Source organism: Serinus canaria, chromosome 9 (genome assembly GCF_022539315.1).
Source record: "Serinus canaria isolate serCan28SL12 chromosome 9, serCan2020, whole genome shotgun sequence".
Taxonomy (NCBI): domain Eukaryota; kingdom Metazoa; phylum Chordata; class Aves; order Passeriformes; family Fringillidae; genus Serinus; species Serinus canaria.
In genome coordinates, this window is record NC_066323.1 from 5,361,319 (window position 1) to 5,375,989 (window position 14,671).

General features: G+C 40.6%; 1 protein-coding gene across 3 annotated transcripts in view; it reads left to right on the forward strand.

Annotated features, from left to right (window-relative positions):
* NAALADL2 (N-acetylated alpha-linked acidic dipeptidase like 2) overlaps positions 1-14,671 on the forward strand; it is a 400,239-nt gene that overhangs the window by 71,854 nt on the left and 313,714 nt on the right. For all 3 annotated transcript variants that reach the window (XM_018912780.3, XM_018912779.3, XM_050978009.1), the window contains exon 2: positions 12,237-12,315. The gene's annotated coding sequence lies outside the window, so the exon portion shown is untranslated. The remainder of the gene's footprint in view (positions 1-12,236; positions 12,316-14,671) is intronic.

A 14,671-nucleotide genomic window follows, 5' to 3' on the forward strand; every position in this document is an offset into this window, starting at 1 on the left:
TTTCTTTGGCCTTTCCATGTTTTCTCTGCTGCTTTTCCCCAGCCCTTCTTGTCCCAGTTGCTGCGCTGTGAACTCCATTTGCCCTAAATCGGGCGTGCTGTGGTGAGATTTCCTGTTTGTTGTTGGTGAATTAATGAAATCACATTTCAGAAATCTGTAGAAACATCTGCCCCTGGATTGAGAAGTTTGGAATTCTAACCCACAGGGTCAGAATCTGGCAGTTGGAGGCGTTTGGAGCCAGATGCCATGCAGTGATAGTTCAGCCATCCAGCCTATGGACAGAACTGGCTGCCATGGAAGCTGTGTGAAAATAACTGCTGCTTTATTCCACTCTTTTCCATTCTGTCTTGTTGCCAGTTCTTCCTTTAGCATCCAGTGTTCAGAACCTGTTGTTATTTTATTTTATTGGGTTTTTGGGTAAGGTTTTGAGCTCAACTCCTAATAGTGTGCATTTTTCTCTATCTAGAAGAAAAAATCCAAGAGGATGAAGGAGAAACATCTAATTAATAGTAAGGATCACTGAACTTTGGGCAGAAGGTGAATCATATGGGAGTTGCATTGGTGCTGCAGCTAAAAATGTTTTAAGGTCTGAAGACCTGTTTTAAATGAGTGATTTATCTTTACTCTCCATACTTATTTCTACCCTTCAAAAGGTGCAAAGAATTCGTTATCCTTCCTTGCCACAATGAATAAAGTTATTTCTGTGCTGGAAATAAACAGGCAGTCACCAGAGCTGGAGACAGTTTTTCTTCTGGATGGGTGATTTTCAAGTAATTAACTAATTCAGTCATATGCAGAATACTGTTGTTCTTAAAAGCCTTCTGAATTTTGTGTGTGCTGGCGAGGTTTTCTGTACATGAGCCTTGAAACAAATTTCAAAGCTATCAATTTTCATAGCCACATTTGTCAGTTTGGCAGCAGTTCATTCTGAGCTTGATGCTAAGCATGATTATTGTAAGTTATTAACTATGCTTACTGTAAATCACCTGAATCTGCCCAGCTCTGCTGGCAAGGTGATGTGAGGCTCAGAGTGGTGCTGGTACATGTATTTATGACATATGCTACTGTTCAGAAATTACCTTTATCTATAGGTTTTCAAGAAAAAGGATATAATTTGGTAGCGAGGATAATTTTAGCAGTATTCCTGTCTTGTGAAGAAAATTACTGAGCATCTGGAGTTCCTAATATTTTATTTTTTATCCTTCAAAAATGAGCTGTTTCTGTTCTCTGATCCTTAAAATCAATCCCTCAGCTGAAAAACATGTTGAAATAACAGGTTACTCTTGGCATTTAGAGTAATGTTTAGAGGCTGCAGTGGGAGTCTGGCACTTTTTGGCTGCTGCCTGAAAACCAGCCCATCTTTCAGCCCAGCCCCTGCCCCAAAATGCTTAAATTGAAATTTCATGGCAGTGGGTGTAGCTGGAGGAGCACAAGTCAAGGTGTGATGGCTTGAATTTCAGTAGGCACAATTTTAAAAAACAAAAGGGAAGGGAGAAGAAGGTGAGGTAGAAGAGGAGGGAGGGCAGGTGTGACCTTCCTGAAGGAGGAAGATGTTCTGGCCCAGGCTGTACAGAGCAGTTCCTGGCCAGGGGCTGCAGGAACCAGCTCCCACAGCTGCCTCCTGTGCCTGCAGAAGGTGAAATCACACGTGCAGTGCACGTTAGTGGCCCCTGGAGGTTTCTCTATTGATCTCTGTCTTAATAATGCATAATAGGCAATCAGAGCTTTCCTGATCTTTTCAGAGACACGCTGTCAGCGAGAGTTGTAAATCACCCTGCTGCTGGTGGCTGTGTCTGACCTGCCCTCCACAGCACCTCAGCAGCTTCCACTTCCACTGGGACTGCTCCTGACTCACCCAACAGAGTCAGGCTTGGCCTTTGGCACAGCTACAAGCCATCATTCCCTGGCCTTTCAACGAGACAAGATAGATCTGCCATTGGTTAAAGAAATGATTTCAGAATAGAATACTACAGCTGTTAGGATTGTTTGGTTTGTTTCTGCAGGCAGGAACAAGAACGTTGGTTTTGCATTATTAGCCAATTTATCTGTTCTGCCTTGTTTAGGCTTTGCTCTCCTTTTGAAGATCATTCTTTTGTAGAACGGCTTAGGATGGGATTTTTGCTTTAGATGCTCCACTAAGTAGGATTTTGCAATTCTCATGTCTCCTCTGTCCCACTTATTGGAACATTGACTTTTTGCAATGCATACTCTTAAATCAATAGGATCTTTATTGATACTTGCTGGTGACATAGCTAAGATTAGCAGCAAACTGCAAACTTATGTTGCAGTAGTGCAGTGGGTTTACTTAGAAAGCAAGAAACTGAGATTTCAGAATTATTTATTGTTGTTGGACACCATCTGCAATGCTTGTCTTCTGGACTACTGGAATTCATAATCACTGCTGTAAAACAGATCTTTTACCCTTGGCCTTTGAGAGTATTTAACAGCACAAGCTAATAAAAACTGGTGTAATTGTGTTACTACTGTGTGTAAGTACTCATTGTGCAAGCCCATTTTGATTTTGCATTTGACAGCATCAGAAGTTAATTGGATTACCAAAAGAATGCAACAGCGACAATAGCAGAGAATTCAGCTTATAGCACTAGTGTAAGTTTGTTTGTACCATCCCATGGCTATTCCCTTTTTTTTTTACCCTTTTTTATTTTTTTCCCTAGAAAAGGCATAGTTTAGGCATAGTCCTGATTTCTCCCTGTGTTAGTTCTTTAATAATAAAAAAAAGCAAAAGCTACTGGGGCAAAAACTCATTTAATTTGCTCAGGAAGTAGGAGAATTGCAGGCTATTTTGGATATTTTGAGTACAATGTTTAATGTTTTATTTATATCTAGCATAATAAATATGCTGACCAATAATAAGTCAGCAAAATTCAGTGTAGCTGAACTGTTCAAAATGAATCAGCTCCTATTTTTCCCTCTAACCTTGGCAGATGGTAGGCTGCTAGTGCTGTGGCTGACCAGGCGGATATCCCTAAACCAGGATTAGCTGAGGAGGATGAAGATCAGAAGATGTCAGTGGACTGAGGCTGAGAAGTCCAGAGACTTGTCTGGGCAGGGGTAGACCTGGGATGTAGGTGCCACATCCATGGCATGTCCTAGCCATGAAATTCCAGGCAGAATCAAGTCTGGCATCTTCTCTCCTGGTGAATCCATGGCATTGAGTGCTCCTGATCCTGAGCAGTGAGGAGGAGGAGGAGGCTCAGCCCTGCTGAGGCTGTGTCTCTGGGGGGGTTTGGAGGGGAAGAAGAGGCTCTTCTCCCTGTGCCCCCATTGGTGAAAACACAGCATGACCTAACTGTGGTGTCTCCTGAAGGGTGGGATGGGAGAGCACAATTCAGGGCTGGGCAGGAGCACCCAACTGTTGCAGTAAGGTAGAAAAACTATAAAGGAAAGGCCTTATAAAACCAGGCCTGCTCTGTTAGATCAGTGGCCTGTGATGTCTTCTAAGTGAAGGTAGCACTTTGCACGTTCCCATGTGAAAACAATCCTGGTGTGAGCAGGTCGTTAAGATAACAATCTGTTCCTGGGTGAAAAACAACTAGTAGCTGCATAAAATCTATCCCATGGGAATCAGTGAAGAAAATATGTTATCAGTTTAAGAATGAAGAGATGTGATGGACAGGAAAAATACATTTTACTAACCAAGGGAGTGATTGGCAAGAAAGCTATTAACCAGCTGGAGTCACACAGGAGGTCTGTAAAACTGTATAAAAAAGGAGAAAATGCAGCCGTAAGAAAAGGCCTTTGATACATTGCTCAGTGTGTCGTTTCTGTCCATCCCTACAAAGACACCCAGCATAATTCAGGATAAGTGTCTTGAGTGCAGTCAGGTTTCATTAGCACCCAGCTCTGAGCTGCTGCTGTGTGTGACGTGCCTGGACGAGCTCATTGGTTATTGCTTGGTGCATCTCTTCAGCAAAAAACCATTTTATTAGACAAAAATGCATCCTGTCACTGTACTCTTTGTTGGCTCGGGGCTGAATCTCCTTGTCCTGGCCTCACACACCCTCTGTGATTCCCTGGACACAGAAGGAAGTTTTGAACTTGCTGGGTGCTAAAGCCACCTTTGCTGATGGGCCAAGAATTGTTTTAACTTTTGGAGTTTGGCTGGTTGTGTGCTGAGGCAAGATGGAAATGTGTGTCTTAGTTTTTTTTCCTCACTTCAAAAAAAAAACCCTTGGGCCACACAATGTTTCTTAAAAAAAAAAATATATATATATATATATATAAATACAAAATTTCCAGTTTATGAAGTCTGCTGATAAAAAGAATTTAATAAGAATACTGGCAGATGATTATCTATAGTCATGCTATATAAACCTGGTTTTGGTGAGGTCTAGATCTTAGCAGTAGGAAAATGCAAATTATTAGATGAAGATAGGTTTAAAGTCTGGAAATTGACTTTTTGCTTATTTTTTATGATTTAATCTATTTATATGGAGAGACATACCTTTTTCAACTGGGATGAATCTTGATGAGAATACAAGTAAAAATAAAATGTATTTTATCTGTATTTTTTTTATTTATGCTGAGAGAGAAAATACAAACCCTTTTGGAGATGAACCTGTTGTCTTTGTTCTCCCACTGAGAAATCTGTGTTCCTTCTCATTTGCTTTATTCCTTGTGTCTGAATCCCCTGAGCATGAGAACCTTCCTTTTCCCCAAAGGAGAGAAGCTTAGAGATGAAATGTGTTGTGTGTGCCCACTAAACCTGATAAACTGATACTCCTTTCCTGATATAATTTCAGCTGGCGTAAGGGACGTATTCCCAAACCTGTTAAAATCAACAGAAGTTCTGCAAACTTTAGTGCATTTTGGACCAGGCTGAAAGTGAAATGTTGTCACTGAGTTTATCACGGCAAGTTATTTTCTTCTCCTGCAGAATGTTTCCTTCCCTTGGTCATCTTGTGTTATGCACTTGCTGCTTTGAAACGCTGCAGTGGGGCTTTTTCTCGGTCTGTGGTGGTCCAAGCCAGCAGATACTTCCTTTTATCTCGGTATCAAAGAGCAGAATGTGGCTTTAACATTGACAAGAAGCACTTGGAGACAAAGACTGACCTTTTGAAAGTGATGAAAAGGAGACCCCAGGGAATCCCATTAGGAGCAGGGAAGGTAGATAACAGCTCCTTCCACCCAACAAAGGTACAACATTCTGCTTATTCTTAGGGGACTTTGTAACTGAATCCGGCGTCTCTGGCCTTTTCTTTCAGTTCAAAGCAGCCATCTGTGTCCTTTAATTTGAGTGGTAGATATCCAGTTATTTTTATCTGAATATATAAAGGCAAACTGTTGGAGTTCTTATCTCAAAGACAAAGCAAAAGGCCAACATAAATTCTGTTTCTCCTTATGTAGTGGCTCTTCTTTCTCCCAGCCCTTTGCTGAGGCCCAGAGGTGCAGAGTGGGTGCCCCAGGTGCTGCCAGGGTTGGTGGCAGCATTGACATTTGTCCTTGATGCCCAGCTGTCCCCTGGCACTCCTCAGAGCAGTGTATCCATCAAACTGCACCTATTGGTTTTTCTCATGCATGTAATACAAATATTGCTGCTCTACCCCTAATATAAGACCTGACAACTACTTTGTCTAGATGCTTCCTGGAAGGTTTGGATGAAAGAAATAGGAAGAGGGAGATAGACTTGAGATAGACTGGGTTTTGTTTCAACAGTGTTATTCCTCCTTAGAAACATTTAATTGTATTTTCCTCAGTGTTTGTTTCTGTTTCAATTGGCCAGAATTTCCTGCCTGTGAAATGGTGGGATCCTTGGAGGTGCTTCTTTCTTTTCCAGCTCAATCTAGCATATGTGTAGGTCTTTTAAATCAATCCCAAAATGATAAAAATAGAAAAGCATGTATTGTATCCTTTGGATATGAGCTGGTCATTTCCAGTAGCAGGAGTGGAGATTGGTTAAAAAAGTGTGAGTTCCAGGAGACCTTCTACGAAAGTTAGAAAGACACAATGATTTCTCTGTCATGCCATGGCTTGAGAACTTGATGGTGATCATAATATTCACCTGTTCTGTTTATTCAGTGTTCCTGAATTCAGAGCTTACAGATGTGGCAATTAGGAATTTAGGTTTAGAGTTTTATAAATGTTATTGAAGCTACCCCAAACTTTCAGTCTTCTAGTAGAATTTGAAAGCACGAGGGAAGGAGATCCTTTCCATATTACCTGTTTGATCTGATTGCAATTCAGAGATCTTGCTATACATCTTTAATAAAATTCCAAGAATTAGAGCAATGATAAAATAGCATTGTTTTGATAACATTTCATCGTATAAATTTCATATATAAATATTACTAAAAATAGTAATAAAGCTGCATTTTCTTTGGTTTGAAGGTAGTAATTTCAGATTATTGAAGTGTAGAAGGTCACAAAGTTGGTACTTCTTTCTTCACCAGGATATGAAGGCAGAAAATTATCTTTTTGCAGTAATTTTGCTTTCAGGTTCTGTGTCCAGACACGAGATTGAGAAAGCCCTCTTTTCAGAGGTTGAAAAGTGCTGCAGGAAAATTATGGTTTCCTTTAAATTCTTCTTTTCATCATCCAGTGTAACGGGTGCATATTATTGCCAACACGGGATTGTGCAGAAATTGAAAAGATAAATTTGGATGGAAGGTTTTTCTGAAATACTTCCTTCATTGAGAGAGTGGGAGAAATCTATGGTAGTTATCAAAATTTACTGCAATCATGCTTCTGTGTTTTATGTGTCTCAAAAGCAGAAAAGTAAATGAAAGGAGTCAAAAAGGATCCTTCAAAACTGTTGAAAATCTTTGTTCTCAGTGATGCCTTGGCTATTGTTTTAATTTGCTTTTAGTTCTATGGCAGATCCTAACAGTGGGTGAGTAATTTACAGAAGCAACAAAGCCATCCCATTACTTCTTGGAAATAACAGAAATGAGCTTTTATACTTAGACAAAGACAGTTTAATTGCAGTCAGCTCTCCTGCAAAACAGTAGGAAAAAAGTCAATGCAAGAAAAAATTGGGGTTTTTTTTCTGGGGTCTTAAAGTGGCACATAGCTCTGTGTCCTCTACCTACAGCTGGATGTGCAAGTTGCTCTTTTAATGAAGATATTTTGGAGGGTGATCCTAATAACAGCAGATATGGGGGAGAAGCTGAGAAGCTTCTACCTGCCTGATGTTGATTTGTGAACTGTCTGCTCTTGCAAAGGCTGGGATGGCTGCACAGCTGGCTTGGGTTCATACTTTAGGGCACTGAAGGTGTTTTCTTGGCAGGGATGAGGCTGCCAGAAATCATATCTGTTGTTGTACTCCCTCGAGGGTTTTCACATCTCACAGCAGCCACCTGACCACATGGCTGTGCCTGCTCAGAGCAGGCTGCCTGGGCTAAGGGCACATCAGGGAAGACAGCAAGAAAGGGATACCTGGTGCTGATGTGTTTGAGAAGTGACTGTCACCAGCTGGAGCCTTTCTGATCCTGGGAATGTTCCTGGAAAGCAACCAAAGGGGATCCTGACTGCTGCCTAGAAGTACCAGCTGCCTTTAAACTTTGCCCTACACTTTCTCCTTGAATGCACTCCATGTCTGTGTAATATTTAACGGGCATGGTGGACTGACTGGCTGAAACTTGAAATGGCTTGACATGCCAATGCAGATAGCTTTAAAAAATCAAAAGAAAAAAAAAGAAAAAGAAAAAAGCTTATTTGGTTCCTCTGGTACTCTCAAGTATTCACTTCTGCATCATTGTTACCTTCAGGTCTTGTTTTGGGCCATGGGCTGCTTTCCTTCCGTGGAGGGTAGAGAAGGGAGAGATGTTCACTGCAGGGGTGGGTGAACTGACCACATTTTGGTGAGGTGCTGGTCACAGGGGTCTACTAGAGGAGAAATCTTCAAAGTCTTGGGACAGCAAATGATGGCATTAGTTGGAATTAGTACCTGCTCTGTGTGCAGCACTGTGCACTGTGGCTTGGACTGAGACTGTCTCCCAGCCACAGGCAGAGCTCTGCATCTGACACTGGGCACTCTGCACTTGGAACTTGAAAATGCTCCCGTTTCCTGGGGATTCAGGGAACTGCTTTGGGAGTTCACCTCCCTAAAGAACTGAGGATGAAAGCCTGTAACTCTGCTGCTTGGCTCTTGTCCCTTATCTCTGGTGTCCCTGAGCACTGCAGAGCCTGAGCGTGTATCCAGACCTGTTGCAGGCTGCAGCAACCCCAAGGTTACACACAGTGGTTTCTTTCACTTGTCCTACAGTGGTAGGTTTGAAGAGACCACTCAGACCCCTCTTTCTGCATGTCAGCCTTTCCAGGGAAGCTCTTTTGGTTTCCCCACAAAACATGTGAGATGCTTCAGGTTTCTGTGTCAGTACTGCACAAGAGGACAGGGAGGGTAAATAAGATGATGAGAATAGGAGCAGTTTCTGTAGTGTGTCCTTAAGAATCAGCAGACCTACTGATACCTCAAGTACCATTAATTCTTGATTGGGGCATGCTGAGCTTGTCAGAGGAGCCATCTGCCACCTCATTCTGTGTGTATTTATTTATTTATTAGTAAGGTGAATCCTGACACCTCACATGGAAGGGGAACGATGTTTTTTATCCAGCTTCCTGCAGAAGATCTTACAAAAAAAGGATGGTTTAACTTCTCTTGTTGACTATTTCTCCTGATACTCTGCATCATGTTGTATTCCCTTTTATATTGTGTTCACTGACTGGTTTCTGACTAATTTGTCTTGATATTTGCTACTTGAAGTGACATACAAAGAAGCTGTCATCACCAGCTGTGCAGAAGACATCTGAGAAAACCAACACTAAGTACAAAGAAGGAAATGAAAATGTCTTTTCTGCCCTGCTAAATTTGACTTGTGGTACTGGTTTTTTTGCCATCTTTCTCACTTGGCTCAACACGCTTGGCTACTCTGAAAGAGAAACACTTTGCTGGCTGCCTCTTGCATGATCTCCAGGTGCAAGGGCCAATGCCCAGTTTCCTGCAATGCAGAAATAAGTCAGCTGATTCCATTTTTGATGCCTTTTTGAAACCTGTAATCTTCAGGCTCTCCTCAGATTTAAGGCATATCAGGATAGGTTACTTCTGTGTCTAAATGGTTTAGATTGGAAAATAGATGTTCAGCACCGATCATGAATAATTTACTGTTCTCTTAAGAGGGGAGAATGGGAAGTAAGCTATTACCATAAAAAAATTTTACTGCAATTTTCCTCTGCATAAGCTTAAATTCTGTGTAGAGAGGTTGTCAATTAGTGTGCAGATTTTTTTAATTGGCTATAATAAAAAGCTAATTGGTGTTTTGCTTTAAGAGTGAATTAAGAAAGTGTTGCTATAGAAACTTTACATGTGTATAGTGCTGCTCTACATAACAGTAGATATAATAGTCTAATGACCTTTCTGAGCCAGCTGTAAAGTCAAAGAAAATGTGTTAAATTCAGGCTGGCTGCAGAGATCATTAAGAGGGTTGTGACTTCACCCATTTCATTGCCAGAAAGTGTCTCTGGCATTGTCTCATAGAATGTTTCTCTTGACTCATGTCAAACCGTATAACAAATGCTGGTCTCAAAAGACCTGAACTTTTGTAAAATCCAAGTGCTCCAATTGTGAATGTGTAAACTGATCTGTAATCTGTCAAGCGTAAAATGTACTGCTGGGAAAAATTCATTTTCATAATCTGAGAAAATGTGATGATGGATTGGAAGTGGCAACATCTAATCCAAGAGCTGCTGCATCCTTGTGTCCCTCCTTCCTCTCCCTGCCCTCTCTACCCACTAAATTCTGAATTTAGTGGGTAGAGAGGAATTACAGGAATTACACAGGAATTACAATTTTAAGTGAAATGGGATTTCTGCTCTAATTTGCAATATTCTCTCCTAGCAAGAAATACTTATCCTCTCAAATATAAACTTTATTGAGGAGAGAACAATTTCTTCAGGATTTGTGCACAGGAATATTTTTCCTCAGGCTTCCCTACTGAAATTACTTCAGAGTCATAATCTGTACCTTTGCTAGCTGCATAAAAGTTATATATAGGTGGCATGGATGAACACAGTCATTACTGCCAAGGAAGGTGGTCACTAATGTAATAAATGGCTCTGGCTGGTAAAACTGAAACATGACCTTTTATTTTCAGTTCCCTGAATCTTATCATTACTATGTCAACAAATTGTTTTTCTCCTTTTTAGCTGTATATCTAGAAGGTGTAGGGGTGTGAGAGCCTGCAGTTATTAGTCATGGTGGCAGAGAAAAACTCAGTGTTCTGCATGTCCAAATGTGAGAGACAGGACAAAACTATAATCTGTGGATGTTCTGTGGAATCATTCACTGTGGGGTTTTTTTCCCCATTGATTTTCAACTAAATAAACAAAACAACCCCCATTCTGTGTCTGCTAAATTTGCCCCTGCACTTGTTCTTCAAACTGGTAAAACACAACCATGTTTGAGTGATTAGTGTATGATTTGACATATTTTTCCCCCCTCACTTCTTTTCTTCTCCAGTAGATGCCTAAAAAAAAAAAAACAGTCTTCTAAGTGGGTGAATTTAGGAGAATCTCTCAGAATTCAGTGGCATTATACAGACAGCTTCTTTCTGTACCTCTGGGTCAGGACTGAGGAGTGTCATAACTTAGCAGCTATTCTTCCCTGGATACACATATGTAAGCCCTATTAGTGTTAATGCCTTTTTGAAATGCTTCCCTCATATATTCAATATCTACTGCTGTGTCCAAACTCTGAAGCCTTATGAGTTGCATGGCATGTGACTGTCTCTAGAGCTTAATAGAAAGTTGGATTTAATCTCATAGTTCATCTTTTGAGCAGTAAAACTGTAAAAAAGATAAAATGTTGTAACGTGAAGCTTTTATCTGAGACCTGAGAGCAAATTGGGTTTTTTTCTGGTCCAGGGAAAAGACTGGGGTTTTTTTGTTGTGTTTTTCATCTTCCTTTTGTCTTGTCCAGTCAGACCATGAATGTGAGATGTACTTACAGGTGCTGTATAGTCTAGAGGTGTTCTTTTGCAGAAGAGCAGTACAATATTGTATTGTCAAGGAAATGTGCTTTTTGGAACCCAGAAAATCCATCCTTCAGTTTAAATTTTTGCTGCTTTGCTGCAGTTTGTTTTCAACTGCCTTTGTGAAGAGAGGACTGGGTTTTTGAGGGGCAAAACATGAATTTTCTTTAGGACTGGTATTTTTCTCTTAGCTTTACTTGGCTGTACAAAGCTCTGAGCATTCCAATCTAACATTGCTATTCCTGCTCTAACTGTAAAATCAGTAAAATTTATATTAAAGCCTCTGGGAGATGGAACTCCTGCTAGTTCAGGGTGTTCTTTGTTCATTTGGATTAGTGCTGGTTGTGGTGCTGTGAAATGGGAGTAATGGAGGAGCTGGGTGGGTTCTGCATTCTGGACATTGAAAAGAAGTCACAGAATCAGTGAGGTTGGGAAAGACCTCTGAGGTCCAACACCACTGAGTGAACCAGACCTTGGCACTGGGTGCCAGTCTTTCCTTCAACACTCACAGTGCATCTGCCTTTTTTATTTTGTTTGAATTACTTCTTTACTGATATGGTTGTGTTTACTGAAAGTAAGGGCAAAAGTTGGTTGCTATTGGTCCTTTTCCCTCTTTGTTTTATAATTTATGGAGTGCAGCAATGGAGGTTTGCTTATTAGTGGAGCAATCTGTGGAATCATTATAATAAGCCTTGATTACGACTGAGCTTCAGTGATATTCACAGAGACTGTTAAATATGTACTGAACTACCTTGTTTTGCTTAAGGAGGGAACACTTTGACAACTGAATTTCATTGAAGAAGGAGGGAGATTTATATGGGTGATAATGAGGTGGCTACTGGGAAATATGTGAAATATTGAAATGATCATAATATCAGTGTTGTTTGTTTTTTGTAATAAAAACACTTCCTGTTTACTGATGGATTACAAAGGCAATTGTTTATTGTTCAGTGTTTTGTAGTATAGCAGAGGTGCCACCACAAATTCCTTGCTAAAGAGTCATGAGTCTTCATGAAACAGACCTTGCTGGATACAAGGACATTGGTTTTAACGTTTTAGGCAGATATTTTGTTTCTCTAAGTAAGAAAAATATTTCCTAAGTACCATCATGCTTCGAAATATGTTCTACTTTGCTGCAATGTCAGGAAAATGCATCTTCTATTTATATTTACAATTTGCATCATTGCAAATGATCAGTTTTCTGTTTCAATGAGTGGTGTTATAAAATGTGATGTATCTCTCTTTTTGCAGAGAATTAGTGTAGAGGCCAGATTGAAAATATGCCTTCGTGACAAAGTCTCTACAAAACCGATCCCATCTTGGCTTTAAGGTAAATGAAAAAAACCTCTTCTAACTTTTCTTCTCATCATGGTTGTTATTCAGCTTGGAACAAATGAACAAATGTGAAGATATCATGTGCTCAGAATAAAAATGTATTTTAAGGAGTTAAGTTGCAAAACTTAAAATTTAGCCAAAATAAAGTGTAAGCATAAGCCAGTAATTTGAGTATGGCTTCAGTAATTAAAAGAAATGACAGTGGCATGAATGCTTATGTGTCTTACATACTGCCTTGGTAACTGTCTGGTTTTGTCTGAAAATTGAATATGCATATGAAGGAGAGATCATTCTAATTGAATGGAAAATATGAAATTAAAAAGGCAACAAAGTATAAATAATTGAAAATCAGGTTGCAGCTCTGAGCTTCTGTGTGTCGGGAGCTCAGTTGCAAACAAAATTGGTAGAATGGTAATTCACATTTTTCTTCCTCTTAATTTTCCTTTCATGGTACCATACTCCTGGTATAGGGAGCAAGGCAGTGAAAATGATGAAGGGGTAATTAAATATCTGTAGGAAAGTAAGAGCCAAACCAGAGACTAATTTTCAGCACTCTACAGCTTTCATTATGTATGTATATGCTTTGATTTCTCATGTATATGGAAAATGTATCCTCTAACTGCATATTTTTAGCCTTTCTCCTCCAGAATTGTTTAACTTGCTGTGGCAAGCTTGTTTTGTTTGTGAAGTCATTGCAGAAAAGAATTCTTTTAAAAACTTTATGAACAGTTCGTTACCTGTGAGTGCAGCTAAGTGTTCTTAATCTCAACTTTATCATGGTTTTACCTGATTTGAATGTGTAGCATGTCTTGTTCCTTCATTGAAATCACTCAGAATGGTTAATTTTCAGTGTTTGGAACTTCATTCTACGTGCCATGCTGTGTCTGTGGCTGAAGGCCCCAGTGAGGTTGCTGTACCCAAAAACCTTTATTTTCAAGCAGAACTTACCCCAGGTTTAACCATGCATGTAGACATCACAGAACCCATCTGCCACTTCATATCCCACTACTGGGGTTGTGATACTGGCACAAGCCATAGTCCCACAGCCCAGGAGCACAATAAATTGGAAATGTTCTCTGTCAGAGATGCTCAGTTGTGTTTTTGGTTTAAAGGACCAGGATTTTCCCTTTAGTGCCAGGTACTTCTAGAACTAAATCAGATTCAGTAGTTGTTGGGTATTTGATGGCAGCATAAGGTGATGCAAGAGTGGACTTCAGCTGAGAGAACTGTGTCCTCCCCTCTGTCCTCAGCATGGCCCTCCCCCTTGCCCTGTGACACTGGGGACACTTGGGCTGCCATGTGAGGAGCTGAGTGAGAGCTGCTCTGGCTGGAGCCAACCTGGAGTGGCAGGAGAGGAATCTTCCCCTTCGTTGGCACTGCCCAGCTCTGTTTGGGTTGTAGGACTGCCCTGCTGGTGCCTGCCAGTGGAACTGAACCTGGGGCTTGAGAATGACAGAGACACAAGTGCTCCAGGGTGGGTGTGTTTGCACAGATAGCAAGGACTGGATCAGTACCTCCAGTGGCTGAAGTACTGCTTTGTTTCACTGGAATAAGTTAAAGATGGCACAGTTCTGCTTCTGAGATCAGTTGTTTTTTATTTATCTTTACACAGTTTCTAACAGCACTTCCTCATGGTGAATGCCTTTCTTCTGGGTTTAAAAAAACTGTCATCTTTATTGTTTTACTGTTGCTTTATTTTTTACAAATTCAAAGGGCACTTTAGTACTGTCAGCATGAGATCATCGTTGTCTAGTAACATTAGATGTCCATTAATGTCAGCTTTTAACAGAACCTTCTTCCTAATGCAGCCATACCTTGCAATCATGCTGTCCCTCTCACTACAAAGCAATTACCTGAGTTGTGTGAATTGGCTAAAACCTATCAGCTATTAAAACTCGGAATGTTGCTTCTGCTTGGAAAGAAAGTCATGTTGTTTAACTTCCCCCTCCCTTTTATCCATCTCTGAGAGTGGGAGCCTGTGTGAGGGAGAAAAGAAAGGGAGCCTGATGGTGCTTAATGGCTGATGAATAAAGCCAAGGATACAGGAACGGTTGCCTGGCAACCTGGGAGGATGGGCTGAGGTCCCTTGTCACCGCATAGGAGTTGACAGTGGCTCATCTCTTGAGCTCATGAAGAAGGATTTCTCAGGGTTTGCACACTTTATCCTCAATATGCATCGTGGCTGGGTTAGATTTGTATCTTTTGTGTTTTGTCTCTGTGTATTTCCCATTTCTAGAAAGAAACACAAGAGGAATAGAAGCAAATCAAGCATTTTACTTACAGGAAGAAAATATGTGCTTCTTGTCCCATGCATTATTGTGCTTTCAAGGAAGAGATTTGCCTAAAATTGA